Here is a 25,995-nt window from a genome sequence, read left to right on the forward strand (position 1 = left end):
AGGGTTGTAGGGGTGGAGACTACCCCGAGGTAAAGGGGCCGTTCTCTTGTCTTCAATGCCAGTATCAATGCATTACACAAATACGGGATTCGAACAGGTGTCAGTACTTTAAGCCGTCTGATCCTGTTACAGAGAAAACTGTTGTCGGATCAGCGCTGTTGAGTTAAAAAGCATCCTGTGTAACATTAGATCACTGCCTAAGCATACCGCTGAAGTGTGGGACTTAGTTTCCTCTCAACAACCCGATATATGTTATTTCACGGAAACATGGCTAAAACCATATTCTACTCCTGCCATAACTTTAGGAGTTCCCGATAACTATAAAATTGTACGACTTGACTGCTCCACGAAAATAGGTGGTGGGATTGCAATCGTATACAAACAGGAAATTAGCATTCGGGTTTTAGAAGAATTAAGTATTCCTGAACTTGAATTATTAATCTTCCAAATAAAACTATCTCCAAAAGGAAATATAAAGGGTGCTCTGGTATATCGTCCTCCGGGACCTTGTAATAATTTTTCAAGATTACTGATGGAACTACTTGCTCCATATGTTGATAATGATAATGATTTCATTTTGGTTGGGGATTTTAATGTACATAGTGATAAGTCGGACTGTAATGAGGCACAATCCCTATTGTCTGACTTGGCTTCCCTAGGATTGTTGAAACGTAACTGTGGCCCTACACATCAGGCAGGTCATACCCTGGACCTGATTTTATCTAATTTTCCATTGATTTCCTGTCCACCTGCTATACAGGTTAATTGGACTGACCACTTCCTCGTTGAATTTTGTACTCAACATCGGAAATATACCCCCTCGTGTCCTGCCTCACTACCTAGGATTAGTAGACAATGGCACAAACTTAACGACATAATTTTTAAGAATAATTTTACCTCTCCTTCTTTCCCTACCCATATATGTATTGAAACTGCTCTTACAAAATTTGATAGAGCTATCAAAGAAACTATAGACAAAATTGCCCCTTTGAAGCAATTTAAACCTAGACCAGCAAAAAAACAGGAAATTTGGTTCTCGGACAACTTAAGGACATTAAAACTTGATGCCAGAAAATTAGAAAAGAAGTGGAGAATCTCTCATTTGGCAGAAGATAAAACTAAATATTGGGATTCACTATCCATCTATCATAAAGCCATCCGTACTGCCCGCAAAACTCACATCACTTCACAAATCACAGCTGCAGGGAATTCTTCTAGGGTTTTATATCAAATCCTACAAACCTTCACTAAACCTATAGCATGTGAATCTACGGAATCAGGCTCTAAACAATTATGTGATGAAATTTCATGTTTCTTTACAAATAAAATAGAGCTAATCTATGATAAAATAATATGTGCCAATAGTGGGATTTCCATTGATAAGGCTTTATCTGAAATGGATGATGAACCCAAGCACGAAAAACACATGCTTAACTCCTTTCCATCTATTTCTTTACAAGAAATATTTTTACTAACATCACAGATCAAAAGTGGCAGTCCAGATGATAACATCCCAGCTAGGATTATACCTGTCCTGAGTGAACAGCTTTGTCCCATATTTGAAAGATTGGTGAATCTTTCACTTAGCTCAGGTACTGTTCCAAGAGATTGGAAACGAGCCTTGGTAAGACCCATTAGGAAAAACACCTCTATTCCATGGACTGATCTAACCAACCTTAGGCCTATATCCCTATTACCATTCCTAGGGAAACTGGCTGAGAAACATGTCAACCACCACCTGTCTAATTACATCGAACTGGTAGGTGCTCTGGACTATTCTCAGTCAGGGTTTAGGCCTAAACACAGTACTGAGTCAACTCTGCTGTCTGTTACAGATGATCTACAGATGTACCAGGACAAGGGCTTTTCAGTAATTTTGGTGCTTTTAGATCTATCGGCAGCGTTCAATACCGTGTCGCATTCTATCCTTATTGAACGGTTATCGAACGCTGGTATCAAGGATAAGGCCATCGAATGGCTGTAAAGCTTTCTCTCTAATCGTTCTCAGAGAATCATCATGGACTCCCACCGTTCAGCAGAGATTGAGATCTCTAAGGGTGTGCCCCAGGGCTCTTGTTTAAGCCCAACCCTTTTTAACATATATGTGGCGCCCCTGGCTAGAGTGATGCGGAGATATGGTTTCATTCCAGTATCATATGCTGATGACACCCAGCTCCTCTACCCTTTCAAGACTCTCTCCGCTGAAGTAAAAAGTTCCTTTTCTGCTGGCATGAAGGCAGTGGCACACTGGATGTCTTCCAACTTTCTCCAGTGTAACGTTAGTAAAACGGAGGTAATGTTGTTTGGTGAGGCAAAAATACTATGGACCCCTGACTGGTGGCCACTCGATCTGGGAATAGTTCCTGTACCCAAACAGGTCGTGAAGAATCTTGGGATCCGCTTGGATCAAGATCTGCTTTTTAAACAACATGTTAATTACACTTCAGGAATCTGTTTCTATACCATCAGTTTGTTACGGAAAGTTTTTCCCCTCCTACCAGATTTCTGTAGAAGAACCTTGGTTCAGACCTTAGTTTTAAGTAGGACTGCAATGGCCTTTTGCTCTCTGCCAACGAAGGTGTGCTGGCTAAGCTCCAGGTCATTCAGAACACGGCAGCTCGCCTTGTTCTTAATGTTCCCCCAAGAACTGCTTCTAAACCCCTCCTGGATCAATTACACTGGCTTTCGATCCGTCAGAGAATAAAATTTAAGATATGCTGCCTTGTCCATAAATGTATCAACGGACAAGGACCGGCTTATCTTCAAAATAAATTTGTTCCTTACATTCCACTTCGATCACTAAGATCTAGCAATAGCCTTCTCTTAGTGATCCCACGTGCTAAAAAAGCCAGACATGGAAACAAAGCGTTATCAATCACAGGCCCCACACTGTGGAATAAACTCCCTTTATCACAGACAGTGCAAAGAACACCTCATTTTCAGGAAACTCCTGAAAACTGTGCTGTTTAGGAATGAGATCTAGCTCCTCTTTTTTTTCTCTTACCCTTGCTTTACCGGTTCCTGAAAAGCGCAGAGATACTCCACTGGAGTCGATTCTAGCGCTATATAAACCTACAAATAAATAAAATAAAAAATTACAAACAAACATTGTTATGAAAAGATGTATATACTTTAAAGAAAAACAATGAATTGACAACGTTGAAAACTTTATTGATTTAAGCAAAGCAATGAATAAAATTGCCAAAACACATGAACAATTGTAAACGTTTTTCTTCTTCCTGAGTGCCCAGGGGGACACACTCAAATTTGAATGTGGTACTCTTGATTATATTACATGACGTATAGGGACCGATACGTCACCCCAGGAGCACCGAACAAATCCTAAAACTCTATTAAAACTTTGTGAATCTGGTTGTTGCGCACGCAAACATTTATTCTTTCAAGTCGATTCTTAGACATTGTACATGAAGTGCTGCCATTAAGAGTATATGATGCTGGGAGTTTGTCATTACGAACGCAACAGCACCATAATGGCTACACTGAAAACTGAGAAGTTTGGTATCAAACTTCTCAGCAAATTAAACCCACACTGATGCCAGTGTGGGATTTAATGAAAAATGCACACAGAGGGCATCTCAGAGATGCCCCCTGAAAACTAACCCACCTCTAGTGTCCGACTGAGTGGCTGCTTAGGCTGCCATCAACAGATCTGTTTCTGGACCCCTGGGTCGACAGCTCGCTGCTCTCGGGGGCCTGAAACAATGCACATCATGGGACGAGGTGCCAAGTCACCTCCCCCAGGATGGGCAGGGTTCACGAAGGGAAAGCTTCAACGGCATGCTGCCTTTTGTGAGCTTCCCCAGACCACTTGCTGCTTTCAGCAACTGGTCCCCACTGGTTCTGCCCCCCTGCTTTGGGCGGGAGAACCGTCGGGTAAAACAAGTGAGGAAGAGAGGTGTGCCCACCTCTGCTAACTCCACCCCTCAGGTGGGGGAGGCGGGGTGAAGCACAACTCCGTGTCCCCGCCATCTTGAGGATGGGGGTGACCCAACCAACCAGGGACAGGCTTGTGTCCCCCTCCCACTGGAGGGTGGCACAATAGGGGGTGTACCCACCCCAGGGAAGGGACCATTGGTCCCTGCAATTTACCTACCTGTAATCAAGTATTTAGGGGGCACCCTGAACCTTGCTTCCACAGATCCAGAAACAACAAGAAAGAAGATAAGTAGGACCGAAGAGCCGTGCAGAGCTAACAAGAGGACGATGCCCACTGACTTTAGTCCCAGCCCTACAGGCCTGTCACCCCTCGAACCTGCTCCTGCGAAACGCCGGTGTGTCCTGCAGCCAGCAACCTCAAAAACCCTGGAGGACCTGCCTGCCTTCACTTTCAAAGACTGCTTCTCCTGTGAACACCGGATTTTTTCAACTGCAACCTCTAGCAGCAGCCGTAGACCGCAAATCCATTCCACTCGGCACCCGCCTAACCCGGCCCGAGCAGTATTGGAAAAACACCACGAGGAGGTCTCCCCGGCGATTGTGACCAAAGATCCGGAAATCCCAGACCAGCCTCAAGACCCTAGCCGACGCCTGCAGCCTCGATACAGATGACCCCCTCTACCGCGACCAAGAGTGGGTAATACTTTCTGACGCCAAAAGGCACCCCTGCACCCGACGCCCCACGGCCTTGTGTGCCACAACCAACAGTGCCTAGCCAACCCAAGACATCCCAACTTACCCCTCTAAGTGGTGGTCGCAACCAGAAGGTCTTCGTCCCCGAGCCAGCAGTGTTTCTTTTGACCGGAGTCTCTCCATTGAAAACACCAGGGCACCCGACCTCGAAACAGCACCCTGCACCCGGCCGCCCTAGTGGAGCTGAGGGTGCACCTTTGGTGCTACTTTGTTTCCCTATTTGCCCTGAGCTAAAGTCCAGGAGCTTTGCTCCCACAACCCAGTGGCCTGCCTGCCAGCAGCCACCAACCGGAGGCCCCCTATCCCCCATTGGATAACATTGGGCATCAACACTCTGCACCCGGCTGCCCCAGTGCCGCTGAGGGTGTAACAAGAGTGCATCACTGACCATGGGGGACCCCCGAGTCTAACCCCAGAACCTTAACTCCCACAGTTGATAACTTAGCTTTGAACCGATAACTTGTTTTTCCTCCATAGGATAACATTGACAATTTTCTTCCAAAAAGTTTTTAAGTGTGGAGTTTTGAAATCTAAAAATATTCTTTAAAAATCGCACGAATAACCAAAGCTTATTTACTCGCCTGGTTGCAGGAAATGTTCCAGTGCTGAATCTATGTATCCAACACTGAGTTAGAAAAGTAACGTAAAAACAACTTGCCTGTAATTTACTGAAAAAGCCTAATTATTTCAATATACTGTATTTGCTAAGTATTGCAACCTACTGCATCCCCTGTAAATCAAAGTACAATTCCTATTGCATTTTCAAACTGTTCTACATTCAGTGACTTATTACTGTAAAGTATTTATTGCTTACCTGTGCCAGGCTTGCTTGGTTCTGAAAAAAAACCAACAGTATATTTTTTTATACAAAAACAATTGGCCTAGAGTTCGGTTCTTGAGTGTGTGAATTCATTTGCTGACTGAGTGTGTACATCAAATGCTTAACACTGTCCTCTGATACTGCCTTACTGCTCTACCACAAATAGAGAGTATGGTTCTATCTAACTTTAACCTCTGGGGTCACCTGGACTCTATACAGACTATACCTCATTTTGGTGTAGTATATATAGAGCCAGTTTCCTACACCATTATCTTGATTAAACACTGATTTTCCATTATGAATATTTTTGGGAAATATTAGCTTGTATAAACACATTCTAGTAAATGACTCTTCAAAGAAATGTTACCTACAATTTCACAGTAGTTTAATAATTTTTTTTTTTTTCCTAATTGCATTTTTTTTGTGAAGTTTATTTTGAAAGCATACGCTCCTCAATCTTGCTTTCAAGCTTCGGCAGATATTTGCATCTAATTAGAGAGCATTCAGGGCGCATTGTAGGTAGCTTCATATTGTCAAACTTTGCAAATGGCGTGTGCAAATTTTTACACTGGAACAACTGCCAGTAGTACAGTCCGAGCTTACATTTCCTTAGAGCGCTCACCCCAATAAGAAAGGCTATGTATTAATGAACCATAAATGCAAGTTCAAATAGCATTAACTTATGGAAACTAATATTACCCTAATTGCAGTCAATGTCCTTCCCTTATCCATAATGTGGTACTGTAAACTGACAGGCAAAGAGTTTGTGCTGCAGGGGTTTGGGACTACTTCCTGTAAGACAGACAAAAATGAAAACATGTTGTCCTTGACCCCAAACAATATGTCCTGGGAGTCGGACTGTAGGATTTCCACATCCCTGACAGTGAAGCCAAGTTGTAGCCTGGTTTATAAAAGACAGAATTAAAGAGCAGTTTGAGCAGAGAGTGATCTGCACTGTCATGTTCAAAAGAAGTATATCTCGATAATTAAAACCAGGTCCGTGACTTGTAAACCAACATTACCCCTCCACTCTAGCACAATGTTGATTTTTATTTAAACATTTTTTAAATATTTGTGGCAAGATGTTGAATGAGGTGAATGGAAGAAATTCTATTATCACAAGGGTAGAATATTAAACGATATGTATTTCTGGAAAGTGTGTATCTTTTACACCAATGTTAGGAGCATTGCAGCAGGGCTTTGAGAGTCTGGTGCATGATAATGCAGGACATTTAGGGCTGATGTTTGAGAGACAATTTGGTGATACGCTGAGGAGAGGTCTCTGGTGGAAAACCATTTAGTACCTTGGTTTAATGACTGCATCTCATAGATTCTAGGCAATCGGAATTGGTCCCCACAATGCTGTCATTAAGACTCCTGAGGTCCACACATAAACACATTTTCTGTTAGCACGTCTTGCAATCACTAATGGAGAAATCCATTCAGATTCCTCAATAGGTTCGAGAATACCAGTTTCTTGTAACTTATGACGGTCCCACTTTACTTAATCTCTAACAATTGCGGGAATATTACGCCCTTTTTGTATCTTTAGTACAGCAGTAGCTTTTACTTTGATACGATGAGTAAACCTTTTATGTTTATCCACCTTTCCGCAAAATGCATCAGGGAACTCATTCAAAACCCAATTCGTAGTGATTTCACCCTCACATGTGACAAGAACTTGTTCAGGACTGTTGGGATCAAGTATGTGTAAAGCCATTTGGTCCTTCCACCCTAAAACAGATGGCCCCTCAGCAGCCGCATACAGTTTGCAAGTAGCTCTACGATTCTTGAACACAAAAACTAGCAATCTATTACCCAACATGTCTATTTTATACCCAGTGAAACATTCTGGAAGACCATCAGTAGGTTCAAAATGTGACCCAATAATACTCACAAATGTACTCTCCCAAACCGTAAGAGCAATAATCTTAAAGGGTGAACCTGAATTCTCAGCAACCTGCAAAGGAATGCCTCCAAAGTTAATGGTGCACATTGGTTTAGTTCTATCACTACTTTTGATGTTGAGCACAGCACTTTTATTTTTCCCCTCCTTCGAAGAATTCACCTGAACAGAATCGTTACAATCACCCACAGAAGAATTAAAGTTGGTTTCAGTGAGGCAAAAAACCCTCATGTTTTTCTTCCCTTTCCTTCTACATACCTTTGCAAAATGACCTGCTAAGTATTTCGACTATTTGGCAGGACATATCTCAGACCTGATATTATGTGTGTTACTACCACAGCGGTATCAAGAACAAGCATGGGCAAAGCCAGTAGGTCTCGCTTTTGGGATCTTCTAAGTATTTAGTTATGCAGCACAACATCCCTGGTGCAACCACATCAACTGTTGTGTGGCTAAACACTTATAAGGTCCCAAAGTCGAGACCTATTTGCTATGCCAATGCTTGGTGTGGTTGTGTGTGTGGTTGTGTGTGTGTGTGGGTGTGGTTGTGTGTGGTTGTGGGTGCGGGGGTGGGTGCGGTTGTGGGTGTGTGTGGATGTGAGGTTGTGTGTGTGTGTGTGTGGTTGTGTTTGTGGTTGGGTGTGTGGATGTGTGGTTGATTGTGTGGATGTGTGGCTGGGTGTGTGGTTGGGTGGTTGTGTGTGTGGTTGTGGGTGGTGGTGTGTGGTTGTGTGTGTGGTGGTGTGGGTTTGGTTGTGTGGTTGGGTGTGGTTTTGGGTGGTTGGGTGGGGTGTGTGTGATTGGGTGTGGTGGTGGGTGTGTGGTTGGTTGTGTGTGGTTGTGTGTGGTTGTGTGCAGTTGGGTGTGGTTGTGTGCGGTTGTGTGTGGTTTTGTGTGGTTGGGGGTGTGTGTGTGGTTGGTTGTGTGTGCGGTTGTGTGTGCGGTTGGGTGTGTGTGGTTGGGTGTGGTGTGTGTGTGTTGGGTGTGGTTGGGTGTCTGTGGTTGGTTGTGTGTATTGGTTGTGGTTGTGTGTGGGGGGTTGTTTGTGTGTGGTTGTGTGTGTTGTGGTTGTGTGTGGTGTGCGGTTTTGTGTGGTTGGGTGTGTGTGTGTGTGGTTGGTTGTGTGTGTGTGTGGTTGGTTGTGTGTGTGTGTGGTTGGTTGTGTGTGTGTGGTTGGTTGTGTGTGTGTGGTTGGTTGTGTGTGTGTGGTTGGGTGTGTGTGTGGTTGGGTGTGTGTGTGTGGTTGGGTGTGTGTGTGTGGTTGGGTGTGTGTGTGTGGTTGGGTGTGTGTGTGTGGTTGGGTGTGTGGTTGGGTGTGTGTGTGTGGTTGGTTGTGTGTGTGGTTGGTTGTGTGTGTGGTTGGTTGTGTGTGTGGTTGGTTGTGTGTGTGGTTGGTTGTGTGTGTGGTTGGTTGTGTGTGTGGTTGGTTGTGTGTGCGGTTGGGTGTGGTGTGTGGTTGCGTGTGGTTGTGGCTGCGTGTGGTTGTGGCTGCGTGTGGTTGTGTGCGCGTGTGGTTGTGTGCGCGTGTGGTTGTGTGCGCGTGTGGTTGTGTGCGCGTGTGCGTGTGGTTGCGGGTGTGGTGGTGTGTGGTGGTTTTTGGGTGTGTGGGTGGTGTGTGGGTTGTGTGTGGGTTGTGTGGTTGTGGGTGTGTGGGTGGTTTGTGTGGTGGTGTGTGGGTTGTGTGTGTGGTGGTGTGTGGGTTGTGTGTGTGTGGTTGCGTGTGTGTGGTTGCGTGTGTGGGGTTGCGTGTGGGTGGGTGTGGTTGTGTGTGGTTGTGGCTGGGTGTGGTTGTGTGGGTGTGGGTGTGGTGTGTGGGTGTGGTGGTGTGGTGGTGTGTGGGTGTGGTGGTGTGTGGGTGTGGTTTGTGTGGGTGTGGTTTGTGTGGGTGTGGTTTGTGGGTTTGTGTGTGTGGGTTGTGTGGGTTGTGTGTGATGGTGGGTGTGTGTGGGTGGGTGGGTGTGTGGTGGTGTGTGTGGTGGTGTGGGTGTGTGTGTTGGTGTGGTTTTGTGGTTGTGTGTGACAGTAATACTAAAAGCATCTCAAAATAAAGGAACACAAACATCGAGTTTGTGGAAAGAGAAAGCACGTTGTAAGTCAAATGGGCACAGCAAAGCATTAAGACAACAACAAAACAAACAAGATCACTTAGCGAAGAGTGAGTGCTGATAATGGATACATACAGCCCGTCATCTTAAGAGTTCGTTTGCAGCCAATGTGCACTCAAACCTGCCGCCTCCTTGTGAGTTGCACCCCATATTTCATGAGTTGTAACTGCTGCACCCAGCATAGCGCTTTGAGATCTAAAGCGCTACATAGGTCTAATTGATAAACCAGTCGCCAACATGCTGTGCTTTTAAAGAGAATGTGCCAAAAGTTTCCAGCTTCTTCATCCTGTCCTCATGAAAGCCCAATGAAAGGACTCCGAGTGGTGCAATGGACATAAAGCAGCCGCTGCGATCAGAAATAAACACTGTGAATGTTGTCCAGTTTCACAGTAACATTTCCTTAATGTTCTTTAAGTCACAAAACAGTAATACTAAAAGCATCTCAAAATAAAGGAACACAAACATCGAGTTTGTGGAAAGAGAAAGCACGTTGTAAGTCAAACGGGCGCAGCAAAGCATTAACACAACAACATGTTCTTTGATGTTTGATGTTTTTTGAACGAGAACATCAAAGGGGCGCCGTGAAAGTGATCCCGGGCACTTACTGAGCATGACGAGGTTTGCCAGCCTCTGCTCCTAAGCGTACGCACATGCACTGTAGCTCTAGGCTGGCCATGGTAGCATTTTTTTGAGCCCTCACAAAGTCTCGCCAGACCAGCGCATGCGCTGGGTCAGGTGAGACCTAAAAACTAGTGGTTTCTAATTGCTTGTCTTTCTTTGTGGGTTTCATTTCATTATTGCGATTTAGAAGTGTTTTTGGCATATGTACTCTTTCCTTTTCTTTCCCGTGAAATTTTGTTAACAGTCTGTGTATCATCCTGTGCAGAAATTGCTTTGGAACTTCTCTCTGATAACTCTGCAATTTTCACCAAGGCTATGATGTCCTTTAAGCTAGAATCACCTTCAATCCACAACCCATCCTGAAATCCTTTATTCTTAGTGACAACCACAGTTTGATCGCAAATTAAGTCTTCATGCAATACCCCAAATTTGCACATGGAACAAACGTCTTCAGAGAAGAAACATACTCTTCCATTGACTCATGCTGTTGTTGGTTCATTTTGAAAAAAGCACATCTAGTAACAGCAATGCACACTGTAGGCAAATAATGTTCACACAATTCGTTCGATCCCCGGTGGCAGGTTAGCCCAGCACCATGTGACTCTGGGCAATAGCTTGCTCAATCTTCCTGACGGCCCCCTCACCTTGACACCCTCGGGTAATTGTGCGCTTTAGAAATTCTAGATTTCATTTCATTTAATTTCATTTTCATTTCCGATCTAAAATGGCACAGTTATAAATGCCGGTCTCCAGCTCTTTCCGCTTTTTTCATTTGATTGCAGACTCTGAGTCCTTCAGGACCTAAACAGTGCATTAGGATTCTTTTTCTACTTTCAGGAGATAAGATGTTACCATTATCATCCAAAATAGCAACGTAGTTTAAAAAGTATTCCTTCCACTTAAACCATTTCATAATAGGATCACCAGGACTAGCTATAAATTCTTTTGGTGTGTTCAGGGTAATACCAACGTGTGCAATTCCCATATCTACAATGGTAGACCTGGCATTGATTTCTATATTGATAATGATTGAAATGTAAAGTTATATGGAAAGAATTTGGGGTGCCAAAATAGTAATATTGTTTAAAAAATATAACAAAACTTAGATACTTTCTGTGTTCAGTAACAGCTCAACGGTAAAATTATGTTCCAATTTGATCGACCAACTGGTGGTGAATAAATGTACAATTGAAAATGGAAATAAATGTAAATCGCGCATGAAATAGGCTGAAAAAGCTAGTGTGTGTCCGGCACTGCACTTGTATCTACTTTTATAAGACAAAGCAGCTAGAGACACAATCCAAAATGGCAGCACGCAAAGGTCATGCTACGTGATCGCGTCACAACCTGGGCTCACCCCAGAATGTACAGCGTGAAGGAGAAGAATGCCGACATGAACCACAGGCGAGGAATGGGTGCACGCCGAGGAGTGCTCGTGATTACCTTTGAAACTCGGTTGAATGAGAGCGTGCCGTAAGCTACTCGAAGAGGTACTTTTGAAAGTACACCAGGCTGTTGAGAGTTACGTGAGCAGCGCTACCAGTCTTGTTAAGTAAAGGTTTCACCAACCTTGAAAATAATATGTAGGGGACATAGTTTCCCAATCTAACTTGCAAGGTTAAAAATCCTTAGGAGCTTCCAGGATCTGAAAGTTGTTTGCAGTGCTAGAATGAGGTTGTAGGTCTAGAAGTTAAATCCGATAAAGGACTCTTACACGAAGGGGTTGATATCTACCATCTCATCACCAAATTAAAATGATCTTACCGAATAATTCCAAGAACTTGAATAATTGTGGTTATCTTCCTTATAATCAACCCATGCAGCATGCAGTAATGGCATTAGCTCCCCAGCACCATCTGCCTTAACATTCTATACAACCCTAGATATACACTGAATTTAGAATATAGTACTACTACCATGTTGTACATATTAATTACATTCTACATGTTAAAACCCATTTACTACAGGTACCTGTTCTTCTGATGTCTTTGGGGCTGCAGCCCACCAATGGGGGGGGACGTATATCTGCTAACAGTAGTGTGACTTATGACCTGACTGAGGTTCCTGCAGTAAGTAGCATGTCCTTGCATTGGCACACGGAACTTGGTTGCACTGAGCCCTCGAAGCGAGATATGCGCAACTGCAGGCAGTGCGATTGTGTTTTTTCAGTCCCCTGCCTAGGTTCCTTCATAGAGGAACTTGTTTCGTTCCATAACACAGTGTCTCCCATACCTGGCATTACCTGCTACAGTGTGGCAGAATAACTCTTGTTTAAAGCTGGCTTGAGGATGAATTTGTACCCACTACTCTGGCCTTAAAGTAACAAGCTGACAAAGTTCCATGTGGTTGTTACCACTTTACTTTCTTGAGCTAATTTTTGCCAGCTGCTTCATTTGTCTTAAATTCGATTTTACATTATTCTTTATACATGCAAGTAGATACCTTTCAAAATGTTTTAATTTTATGGTTTGTCTTTTTATTATTATCCTAATAAAACACATCACATACACCCACCTACGACACTGCCCATTGGGACGTCAGATTATTGATAGAGCTTCATCAAAATCCATCTATTCACCTCTCTCCTCACCACAACTGGTCCTGCCAATTCTGTATGTGATGCCTCCGGTTGCTTTACATTTGAGTTAATGCTCTTGGATACCCAACCATCCAACTCTATGTATGACCCGACTGCAGCAGTATTTAAAAAATGTTTTAATTTTAGAAGCGTCACCGTTCATAATGCCTGTTCACATAATAGATTTAAGTTTATGTATGTGGTGTCAACACCTGCCACCATTTAGACTACACCAGGAGCATCTTTAGAAAGGTGATCACAACTGATCCAAAGATTTCAGAAGTCTGTACCATTGTACTGCGATAAAGTATTTTAGTAGTGAAAGAGTATGATGATTGAAATGATTACATTGAGGGCCCAATTCCGACGTCGGACGGAAGGGCTCTGACCTTCCGCCCGCATCGGAACGTGCCATCCGTATTCCTTTCCGACCGAGCCATTCCGATGGGCTCGATCTGAAAGTAATCCAACTCTGTTTTCCGGATGGCTTACGACTGGCTCGGAGAGCCTGTCTGTCATCCGGAAACCCTTCAGTACTCCCCCGGCCTCCTCTTTCCGACCGAGGGAGTATGATGGCAGTTTCCCACTGCCTTTTTGTGCCGGTCTTTCCGGCACCAAAAGGCAGTTGGAAACTGTCTTTTGGGGTCCCCATGGGTGCGAGCCGGCTTGGGATGCACCTATGGTGCCCCCCTGTTGATCCCTGCGCCTGGTGTCAGGCACTTTGGAGTGCCTGCCACCGGGTGCAGGGATGACCTGCACCCCTGCATTTCACAATGCGAGCATGCGTTCCATTTGGAATGCAGGCTCCCATTCTGAGGTATACAAGTGCGACCGAACAGGGTTCGGTCGCATCGTACTTGCAGGTCTGTAACCGACGACAGTAGGTCAGTGGGTTACAGTACCTGACCGATGTCGGACGGACCGGAGTCCGTCCGACATCCAAATCGGCCCCTATGACGCATATCCTTATAAGTAACACATTTTCAATTATTGGTATCGACCTGTGGAATTAAATGTTGACACTTATGCTTCAATCGTCAGAGTGTTGACCTCTACATGCTCGTTCGTGGATTGTGACCTCTGCGACAGACTCTGCACTTTCTTCCATCACAAAATCAAGATCATCTATGACCACTGACAACTTCGACAACAACCCCCACGAGGTCCCCCCCCCCTCCCACCGCTCCCAGCACCACGTAGCCGACACTAGACAGCTGGACCGCCCTCCGCATCAAAGACACCCTGAAGATGATGAAGACCACCCAGTCTGGTGCCCCCACCACATCTACCACCGAACCGCAGACATCATCGTCCCGAGCTTCAACGAATCATTAACTGCTCATTCGAGACCGCCTCCTTCCCCAATGCCTGGAAACACTCCGAGATCAACCCTCTGCTGTAAAAACCATTGGCGGACCCCACCGACCTCAAGAATTTCAGACCAATCTCCCTACTCCCATATCTGGCCAAAGTCATGGAAAAAGCTGTCAACTCGCCGCCTTCATAGAAGAAAAGAACATCCTCGACTCCTCCCAATCAGGCTTCATGAAGAACCACAGCACCGAAACCACCCTTCTCGCGGCAACAGACGACATTCGCCCCCACCTCGACAGAGGAGAGACTGTAGCCCTCATCCTCCTAGACCTCTCCGTGGCCTTCGACACGGTCTCCCACCGCACCCTATCCCGCAGACTCCTCGGCACAGGAATCCGGAACAAGTCCCTCAACTGGATTCTCTGTTTTCTCTCCGGCAGAACGCAACAGGTTAGACCCCCTCCTTTTCTCTCAGAACTTACTCCCCCCACCTGCGGAGTCCCACAAGGATCCTATATCAGCCCGACCCTGTTCAACATCTACATGGCCCCACTTGCATCCATCATCCAATCACACGGACCCAACATCATATCGTACGCAGACGACACCCAGCTAATCCTCTCCTTATCCAACGAACACAACCTCACCAAATGCAACTTCCAAGACTAAATGGAAGCCGTCGCCAGATGGATGAAGAACAGCTGCTTACAACTCAATATGGAGAAAACCTTGGTGCTCATCATGGGCCCACACCCCGACGCCTGGAATGCTACCTGGTGGCCCCCCCCGCCCTCTGGGACCCCCTTCCCCCACGGACCACGCATGGAACCTCGAAATCATCCTGGACTCCGAACTCAAAATGGACAGCCAAATCAACACCTTCACTGCCTCCTTCTACCACACCCACTGCCTAATCTGAGAGACTTTCAACTGGACCCCCCTTCCCCCCGAACACAGGAAAACCGTCACACACTCCATCATCAGTAGCAGACTGGACTACGGCAATGCACTCTCCGCTAGTATCAACAAGAACCTCACCCGCAAACTCCAGAATGCCGCCGCTAGACTAGTCCTCAACCTGCGGCGCCACTGCCACATCAGCCAACACCCATGAGCCCTACACTGGCTCCCCGTCCAGAAGCAAATCGCCTTCAAGCTTCTCACCCACTCACACAAGGCCCTCCATAACACCGGACCCGCCAACCTGAACCACCGCCTCTCGTTCCACGCTCCCCTGCGTTCTCTCTTCTCGGCCCAGCTCTCGCTCGCGACGGTAACTCACATCAAGAAAACCAGAACAGGAGGACGCTCCTTCTCCCTCTTCGCTCCCAACCCATAGAACTCCCTGCTTATGACTCCCTCCCTCTATGCCTCCGACAGACTCCTTCACTTCCTAAATTCCTAAAGGACCTCAAGGCCTGACTCTTTGATGGAACTCCGTGACCTCCTCAGGAACCCAGCGACCACCTTCTTCTCTCCGTCCCACAGCACCTTGAGACCCGTTTCGGGTGAGCAGCTTGCGCTCTACAAACCCATGATCGATTGATTGATTGATTGATTGATTGATTGATTGATTGTGATCAAATTATGTGTGACCATATGTTATGCACACAGCTTGCATAGGGGCTGATTAACTGGTGGCATTGATTGGTTCTCTATAAAAATATTAAATAAATATTTTGATTTGCCATTGATCTTACTGCCTTCTGATTTCTTCTTTTGCTAAGTTCAGTAGAATGTCTTAATTGCCCGAACATGCACCAGCCTTCCCATCTCCCCTATTAAGATGTGTCTTCAGTTGTTTAAGAGTTATATGTTTTTCGTAATGAGCATGAAATCTCTTTGGCCATTCTGTTCTCTACCACACTGATCGACTTACGAGCAAATCAACAAAATATAAAACTGTAAAATGAATAAATAGTTATTGTGTCACAAGGAACCCATCCCCATAGCTAAATAAGAAGTCTGTGTAATGACGACTACACAGAAACTGAGAAGGAAAATGCCTTGTCTCCTATAACAAACTCCCCTCAGTCTTAACCACCACCCATAAGACCATCCTGATCTAAAGCTCTGAACTTATTATTGGCTCCGGCGCAGGTAACATGGGTTATACCAACCTAACTAGGGGAAAGGTAAAGGGGACAGCAGGAGGCTTACTATAACACTCACTGCTATGTGGTGCAATTTCTTTCATATGTGACACTGCACATTTTTTCATTCTGCATTTAACTTTTTACGTGCTCACTTGCCTGTTGGTCGTTGGAGTCTGTTTGCTTCGCTAGTATCTTTGTGGATCTTGGAATAAAATAGAAACGCTGGTTGAAGATTTGGTCGTTATTCAGTCTGTCTTGTACACCTCATTTCGAAATACAGTCAAACCCTACTTTGGAATGCTGCTTTTGTCTATTTCGTTCCCTGTAGTACATGCAAAAACTGAACTTTTTAATGTCAAGCACATGTTTTTCAAAGAGAGTAGTAAAACAATGACTGTTTTAAACCTTTACTACGTTAAAGTGATGTAATAATCAAAAGAAGAAAAGAGAGGTTATTTGAAGGAAAGTACATAACACATTTATTGCTTACATTTGATAGAAGTTAATTTTGAAGACTGTTTAGTCACTATGGCAGTCCTCTTGCACACTTACCATGTTTTGATTACAAACCTTTCTTACAATTGTGGCTTTTTCCTGCCACAGACTGATAGTGGGTACACTTGTGGCCTCAAAGTCCTATCCCTCCTCATTCAATGTATCTCCTTCAAAATTGCAGAGAGGCGAGTAGCATGTTTACAAAACCAGTTTTGTTTTTATTCAGTTAAAAATACCATTTATATATTACATAATTCATAGATGGTTGAGGTATAAAGCTGTCAAGTATATGTGACTCTAGTACTAGGTCATCTTGATTGAGGCAGTCACCCATAAACTTAAAAGTGCTTTAAATACTCTGTTACTGTCTGGTACCGAGTACCTGCACTTCTTTAATTTGAAAGGGAGAGTACCTTCCCTTCTCTGTTTTGTTTTAGTACATTTAATCGAAGGGTACCAGCACTTCTCAGCAGCAAACCCTAACTCTAAATAGTGAGTATCTGCACTTCAGTATTTCCATTTAAAGCACTGCTTATGACCCCTTCTCTCATTCATGCCTCACTTGACCATCTATAGTTGCATTGGATAGATTCATCAACGCGATCTCCTATTTCAGACCACCGTATTGAAGCCTATTCTTCTTCCTAACAGTTTCTGTTAGTAAGTTGTATATCTTTTCAGGTCCTCCTTTCATCAACATTGGCCATCAGGTTGGTTATTATTTAAGTATTGTTTCCTGCTTCGGCTTGGAATTTTTGTAGCATAGGTGGCCATTAGCAATCACCAGAAGCTACAAGAGTATATATTTTCAGTAATAAAAAACAACAATAATTTAAGATACGTAGGTTGTTTGTCATCCTTTTGTGGTGCTTTTTCTTTACCAAAATGTGTTACCGTCTCTAAAAAAAAAAAAGATGTGAAATTCACATCACTCTGTGTCCCAGTTTAATTATCATGAACTATTTGCAATGTCATGCATCGAGATGTATACTCTATTTATATGAAATCGTGCAGATCTCCCAAAGACATCAGCTATCAGTTAACACTCTCCTTGATTTAAAGAAAAAAAACAGCATGGTTATAACTTTTTCTGAGTATTTTCTAAATATTTTGATTTGATTTAGTTACATATTTCATTAGTGAAGGTAAGAATTATCTCAAATTGTCCCTTTTTAGGTCTCGCCTGATCCAGCGCATGCGCTGGTCAGGCCGAGACATTTAGTGTACGGGTTTTCAAAGTGCTGCCACACGGCCTAGCGCTTGCGTTCACGCAAGCGTGCTCGCGCGCAGCCAGCAGCTTTCAGTGCCCGAGGCGCCATCTGGAGCTTTCACTTTTTCCGCTGCTGCGCGCGCACCACTTGCGTGTTTGACGTCACGCGCGCACCCCTGCTTTTACTTTTACTGTCTTGTTCTAATGTTATGTCTGTGCAGTTATGTTTTATATGTAATCATGCTCATCACCCGAGTAATCTGGCAGGAGAACTCTATATACCTTGTGTTTTTACCATTATTTCCTAAGTGTCTGACATTTTTTACATCATACTGCTATATTCCTGGCACTTCTTTCGTGTGTCACCTTTGTATCTTCTGTTTTTCGACATTTATTTATCAGTTTTCTACATATGCTCTCTTTGATTTACTCTATGTGATCAAATACTCTAAATCTGGTTTATCTGTTCATTCTTAGTACAGTGTTTCATGTGACATAAAACCGTGCCCTCTTGTGTCTTTCCGTGAGTTTATTACTTAAGAAAGAAACATTGGTAATGATTTCCTATGAGTCAAGTACTTAAAAGACGAACACCACCCACGTAGCTGTCTTTCTGTAACATTTACAATAACGGAAATAACAACTTCACAATTTGATACAAAGTTAATTTCAGACTTGTTAGCCATGTTGTACAGCAGCACATATTCTATGAAGCAAGGTTGCAAGTACATAAAATGCTGTGACCTGCTCAACGATGGCCACATCATGGTGCCTTTTTTCCATTTTTACTTTCAACCACGTTGCACATTAGTTGTGCTGCTGTACAACACGGCTTAAAAAATATCGACAAAGCCAAATAACAGAGCTATACGGCTTTGTCAATTTTTTTGCCATGCTGTACAGTACAGCGGCTGCTGCGCAGCTTGGTTAAGTGCTATGAAAAGGTCAATACTGGCCCGTCCTCTCGCTTTGGAAAAAAAAACTTTCAACTATGCTGCACAGCAGCCTAGCTACTGTACAACAGGACAAAAAAAACATTCACAAGCCAAAAGATCTCACGTAGGCAAGATCTAATGACCTTGCCAGTGCTTGTTTTTTTTCAGTGGCCTTACGCTCCCGTTTCTAAGACAAGGCGCCCCTCATTTGTGCTGCGGAAGCAGTACCACCAGGGCTCAGGACTGTGAGCAGTCACTGGTCCCTAATTACGGCTTCATGGATGTTGTCCATATTAGCAGTGCTTCCCCCGTAGTGTATAATTGTGTCAACGCTGCCGATATGGACAATATCCTTGAAGCCCCCACACATGCAGGTACAATTCTGGCAGCGATTGAGCGTGCATGAATGAATCCGCAACAGCAGCCTACATTAATTATTTGCGAGCCTATGAAGGAGTGAATTAAAATAAAAAGCTGGTGCTGTAGTGTCTTACAACATAGGGAAAGATGCTCAAATCAGCTGAGCTCCTTCTGTGAGATTTTGACGATTGCAAATGGCTATTTGGAAACTTAAAGACATTTTTTTTAACAGAACGGAGATGCCTTTCAATCAGTATCTGACTAAGAGTCCCATGGAAGGTTGTTGTAGGGGAAAAGGTTTGCATCAAAAGAAACTGATACTTCTTTGGGCGTGATGACTTAAAAGAACTGATCTCCTCCTTTTAATGGTAAGTCCAACAAGCATTGGCATAGCCAATAGGTCTCGCCTTTGGGACCTTATAAGTGTTTAGCCATGCAACAGTTAATGTTGTTGCACAAAGGATATTGTGCTGCATAACTAAATACATATAAGGTCCCAGAAGCGAGACCTATTGGCTATGCCAATGCTGGTTTTAATAGTTTTATGTAGCGCAAACTCCACCTCAAGATAATCGGTATTGGAGCTCTTCACTTGAGCACCAGTTTCGTTCCAGATGGACCCATTCATTTTTGTTAGGCACAGGAAGAATAAGTGATTTACCTAGAATCACAGGATATTGAGCGTCATTGCCGAGACTCGAACCTGGTTCCCTAGCTTCGAGGTTGACCGTTCTAGCCGTAAGGCCACACAACCTTTATGTCAAACATTTGAGAGCTATCTCGTATTGGAAACTTAAGAGTCTGCTTGAGTTGACCACAATAATACACCAGTGTGTGTGTTGTAATCCTTACTGCTTCTTCTTAATGCCAAACTGGCCAAGGTATTAAATGAATGTGCTTTTAAGAAGAAACGTCTATTTTCTTTTTAACTGGGCTTGTTTGGGGATCGACCAAACAACAAATGTGATATCCTGTTCTCTAGTTTGCATGACAATTATAAAGTATAGTTCATATTATGTGAGTTAGTGTCTAACAAAGTCTGGACTTTAGCCCACCAGTATGCTGCTATCTGCACTTTGTGCTTAAATTGTCGTTGGCTTCGTGCTAACCTTTTTTAAAATCCATTTTAAAGCAATAGGTATGGGTCTATCTGTGACACTTACATTTGAAAGATTTGCCTGGCTAGATAGGCTCTGTTTTCATTTGTAGTCCAGTTAAGCAGGCCCACAGTTATTTTGGGGCCATGGAAATCTGTGATAGTTTTTGCAATTGTGCTGCCGATAAGGCTTTGATCTGTTTGTGCCAGAAACATAATTTTGTAAACTCCACAAATTATACAGCAGATGATGGATTATGTTGTAAGTGCAGCTGATTCATATAGTTGCTGAAAAGGCCATACTGTCCACAGTTATTCCTGTGGCACCCTAAGTGTAGGTTTATATAATAAGCCAATGCAGTTTTACACTAAATGCCATATTATAAGGTAGTTTGTTTTGTTGTGCAGACTATTTTGTGGAAAACAAAATGAGGATTTTTGCAAGAGTGGATTCAAATATTTTTGGGCCAATTTTTGGGGCAGTTAACATGACCATACTAAAGCTGTTGTTTGAAGAGTTGTAATGGCTCCCGACAGGCAGATTCAGCATTTATAGAATTCAGTTGTTGCTACCCCCCGCCACGAGATCCCACTGTGTTGTTTCTTGCAGTCTTTCACCATAGTCGTTCATATTTTGTTTCTTAATTGCTTTACACATAAGCATTCTTCTTTCACGTTTTTACTTGCTCCTTGTTTCATCATTTATCTTACTTTGATTGCTTTGGACAGTAATGATGAAAACCCTTCATTCAGAATTCCTGTTCTGCAAAGAATCTACCACCTGACATCCACAGAAAAGCTGGAACAACTGTAGGTGTCTCCTTGTAGATTTACTGCAGCGCTTTCTTATTACCTATGTTCTTGTATGTATCATACATTCTAGATACTGGTCTTGTTGGACAGTAAGGGCCTCATTATGCTGGTGGTTGGACGAGCGTCCGACAGCCATCGTATCGGGATGGAGACCACCCTACATGTAGTCGGTGGCTCCACCCACCTTAATACGATGCGACCGCCGTGAAGGCGGTCGGAAACATGCCTTTTTCAATTGTGGCTTCTGCTGCAGCCTGGAAAATGCCCGCAGCACAAGCCACAATTGGAAAAGACATGTTTTTAAACATGCATGCACTGTGTGGCAGGCACAATACGGTTCCTGGCACACCATGCATGAATGTTTGGGGGTGCTCCACCTGTGCCCCTTTGGCCCCATAGTTGAGGCCCACGGGGGACGAGACCCTGCTATGGGCCCCCAAAGTGCCATTCCGTCTGCCTTTACGTGGCGGTCGGACAGCCTTGTAAAGGCAAAGGGGAAAAGGAACATCTTAATCCCTACGGCGATGACTCGGCAGGCACTGCCCCTATTGTAGGGAATTATGCTCCGACGGATGCTCCGATGGGCTCCTTGAGCCTGTTGGAGGCCTCTGTCAGTCCCTCGGCCCACTGCGACCGACCACATCATTATGTGGCGGTCGGACTGCAGCCTCCGATGAACCACCACAGATGACCTGTTGCTAGCGGTCTGCCAGACAACATCATCGGGCCCTTAATGTTTTACCACAATCCATTCTACAATTGTACTTCTCAAAGATTACCAAGCTTACTATGCATTGCCAGCCAATTAGCTTACTCCAAGGCCCCCTTCTCTACTGTAGAGTTGGCTTTTCTGCCTGACTATCGTCATTTCATACCTGAGGTAAAGAGCAAATCTGATTGATCAAGAACAGTGTTTTTTTTCTGGGCCTGTAACCTTAGTTTTAATAGACAAACATTTAAATCCACAATTTAAGGCATTTTGATGATAAATTGCCTTTGCATCTTTGCTTATACTGTTTGTATTTTCCTGGTCTTTCAAATTCTTCAAAGTCTGTTTTACATACCACCCTCTCTTTTTAATAGTTTTGTCTGTTATGACAGTCGTCTTTGTTTTGTGGTATATCAGCTATTTACATAGAGAAGTCAAGGGAGGATGACTCTTGTTGAAGCTCACCTATCAATTACCACTGCCCTTGCTGCTGCTTCTACTACTACTACTACTGCTACACACCCTGCCACTCTTACTATCTATTTTATCAACAAACATGATCTCTGCGGTTCCACTGCTATAGTCCTGCCATTTGTATGAATTTTCCCCACTCTGTGGAACTAGAGCGGGTTCAAGTGGGAAGGTGTAGTTGGGAAGGTGGGAGTCCCAAAAACATTGACCTCTTTTTCTCTGTCCCCTCCCCCCGCACCACCACAACCTTACCACACTCTGTCCAGAATACATATGAACAGACTGTTATTTTTACTTCACTTCTGCAAGACAGTTTTGTTCAGGGAGAACTCGTATAACAACATCGCTTATATAGCTGCCACTTTTTGCATGCCTTGTTCTACTTGAACCTTTAAAATAAAACCTGTTTTATATACAACGTCAAATATGTAATTACTTCTTATATGACACGCATCTGCAAACTGAATTTGACTGTTTTGAATATAACGCAAATGAAAGAGTCCTGTTTGTTGCTTCCTGGGCTGTTTTTCCCATTCTCTCATTGTGCATTATTGTACATTGGCAATGCGTAGAATGATGTTTCACCAACCTAGTTTTTAGTAAAATTGAACCTGTACTGAATTTTGGAACCACAGTATTTTGGCTCTTGTTTATATTTTGCATGGTGCAGGCGATATTTTTACATTTACTGTTAGAAAAGTGGGTTATCATGGACATTTTTCTTTTTTATTTCCTTTTATTTCTTCGGTAAAAGGATTGTATAGCCACTTGTGCGTTAATCTCCATATGCACAGTGGCTGTGTGTGTGTGTAAATTAATTCTTGAAAAATAAACCAAATCATAAGCTGAATTGTTCATTCTTGTACCGTGTAGGTTGTTTTATGAGCCTTTGTTTTCAGTTTTTTTTGCATGTATTTATAGTAAAGTTCTTCATTGGAAAGCCAGTCCCAAAGGGAGCGGCATCAGTTTGGGGACTAGTTAATCCCACAAGCAATCATGAATGGTCTGCTAATGCTATGAGCAAGCATGTTCTTGTCAAGCTGGCAATAGCAGGTGGTTGGCTGTTAAATATTTTTATAGCTCTTTGATTGTAGTTGCATCAGCTATTGATGTGCATCTTTGGACAAACGCTGTTTTTGATTATGACTTTTCAGTGTAACAATTTAAAAATTAAAAGCACACCATCTGAGTGGCAGTAAAAGCCTGTTTGCTTTTAATTTTATAATATTGGATTTCTAATCCATTTCCATGTAATGACAAAATAGGAGCGTCAGTGAATCATATTTTGATTAGAACACTGCAATCACTTTGACAAACAGCATCTGTTACAGAAATTTACTGAAATGCCTTTTCATGGATCTTACGTTGGAGGGAGTATCTCTCTCCCACAGTGGCTATAACCTGCAACTTAAGGAACTATATGTTCAACTGAATATTTACAGATTGCATTGTTCACACAGGCCTTCACAGGTTCTATCAAATGTCCTTGCACTGCCTAATTTACTATTGATGCGTAATCCGCTATGCATGCTTGAGTCTTGTCTCATTCTCGTTCGTTTAAAGTAGCCTCCAAGTGTGGTAAATAATTTAATTACCGGAACTTAATTTGATGCGGAAAATCTATAATAATAGCTCAGTAAAATAAGAGGCAGAATCCGTGGTATTAGAGGTTCGGAACGGGCTTTATTCCAAAATCAATTCGAATTGATGGACTCCATATTCCATCACCATGAAGGTTCAGGAAGTGAAGGACCAACTTTATTGACAAGTAATCATTTTTATACAATAGGCATTACAGTGAAACAGATGCAGGAGGCGTAACAGTTGATAACAAAGATAAAAACATACATGCGTAACTAAAGTGGGTGTAACTGGGCGTAACTTAAAGAACGTCATCAGGTATGATGTCACAATAGGGTGGTTCCATGAAAGAATTTCGCAATGTCAGCAGAAATACTTGGCAGAGATGCGCGCGCAGCAGCATGACGTGTGATTGACGTGCAACTAGGGGGTGAAGGGGACTTGACATTTAGCTCTACATGTGGAGACAGAAGTCTGGGGTTATGTCAACCTAATCCCAAATCATATCTAACATCCTATGTTTAAAGAACTGTGTTATCCAAAAAGAGAGGTCTCTTAGGATAGAATCTTATTCTATACTGACTATACTGACTGTTAGTGCGTGTACAAGCGTCTAAGTGTCTACACTAGATGCGAGGGGGTAGGAATATTCCATGGTAACAGGGCTATGAATTACTTGCATAAAGACAGAGAAGCCGGGCCTTTTGCTCGGTAGCTGGAAGAATGTTTACTTAAACTACTAGACAGGAATGCATTGGGTGAGGAGCGGAGCAGAGCAGATAATCTTGAAGGTGAAATACAGTTTTTGGCAAGCAGACAGGTCGAGTCAGGCACCGTTAGCCGCGCAAGGAGTAGGACAAAGTTCATGGATACAGATGCGAGCTCAGACTGGAGCTTTCAGAGGCAGAAGGCAGGAAAAGGCTTAATGGCAGAATCAGGGCCTATTCGCCTGGACTGTAAAATGGGATAAATGAACCATATAAAGCCGGTGGCCTTTCATATCTAAAATAGAATATCCGGCCCATTCATGGCGGATCTGAAAGAGGACATGTTAACGGTGGACGCACATGTGTTTGCGTCTTCATAACTGGAGCTGGAGGAAACATACATGTATTTGTGATTTATACATGAAACCGTTGGGGTCCAAGATAGGGGACATAACTGATCATAAAAATCCATATTTCCACATTCCCTCCTTGTCCCCTACTTGCCCTTAAGAGATATCAATCTTCATCAATCCGTTGATCTGTTCATATAGCATCATTTGTTCTTCTTTCTTCTTCCGGGATGAATGAAATCTTGGTGGTGGAATACACGATGTGGCACACAGACCACAAATCGCTGGTCCACATTGTAGGCATAAGCAGCAACTGAATAGTATGAGAAAGCCAATACCTAGGAAGGATAGGACCCTCCATCCAAAGGTAGATAATACACTCCAAAACCAACCGGACCAAGTCCAGGTGCCTGGATTCTGGTGTACCTGGCTTACAATCTTATGAAGGCGAGTTATGGCTTTATATACAGATGGCGAATTTTCTGGTATGAAAATGCAACAACTTGATCCGATGACCCTACAAGCTCCGCCCCTATCGGCCAGAATGACGTCAAGGACAAGACGATTTTGAAGCACAACAATCCGCATAGCAGACTGCTCTTCTGTTAAATTGCCTAAGGCGAAAATAGTTTCGTTTTACTACTGCTTCAAGGGTTCTGGTTAATCTACGTATCAGCTTACTATTAGTGACTGTACCTATATAGGGAAAGAGACCTTTATTGAAATCTGTGTATTTTTCCCATGCTGTTTCAGTGTAGTCGACTATTGGGAGATCTCTCCGCTGTCTATTGTGTACTAAATGAGTATTTCTATGATAATCAGGAGGAGCTAGGAAAACAGGTGGCAAAAGGAATCCGATGTAGCAGGTACCATCCCAATCTAGGGGCAGACGTATATATGCAGTCTGACCACATACAAAGTAGGAATGGCGAGAAGCTCTAAATGTAGATTTGCCTTGATCACTGAATTCTATTATAGTGGTGCATTTACTATGGCCCATGTGTATGGAGCCATTCTTTCTTATACACAATTCACCTTTAACTGGAAATACTGACATAGCAGGCCAAATTGGTGCAGCTTCGGATTCAATATTCAGGATCATGAGATTAAGCGTGAAATTACCTAATCCATATACTTCATTTTCTAGATCAGTTCCTGTTCTTTTGGGAAGTCCCTCC

The 25,995-nt window shown here is 43.5% G+C and overlaps 1 protein-coding gene across 4 annotated transcripts in view; it reads left to right on the top strand.

Annotated features, from left to right (window-relative positions):
• The window catches only part of PIK3C2A (phosphatidylinositol-4-phosphate 3-kinase catalytic subunit type 2 alpha), a 780,848-nt gene that overhangs the window by 27,185 nt on the left and 727,668 nt on the right, over nt 1–25,995 (top strand). The gene's annotated exons all lie outside the window — the stretch shown is intronic.

Source organism: Triturus cristatus, chromosome 3_2, assembly GCF_964204655.1.
Source record: "Triturus cristatus chromosome 3_2, aTriCri1.1, whole genome shotgun sequence".
In the NCBI taxonomy this organism is placed as follows: domain Eukaryota; kingdom Metazoa; phylum Chordata; class Amphibia; order Caudata; family Salamandridae; genus Triturus; species Triturus cristatus.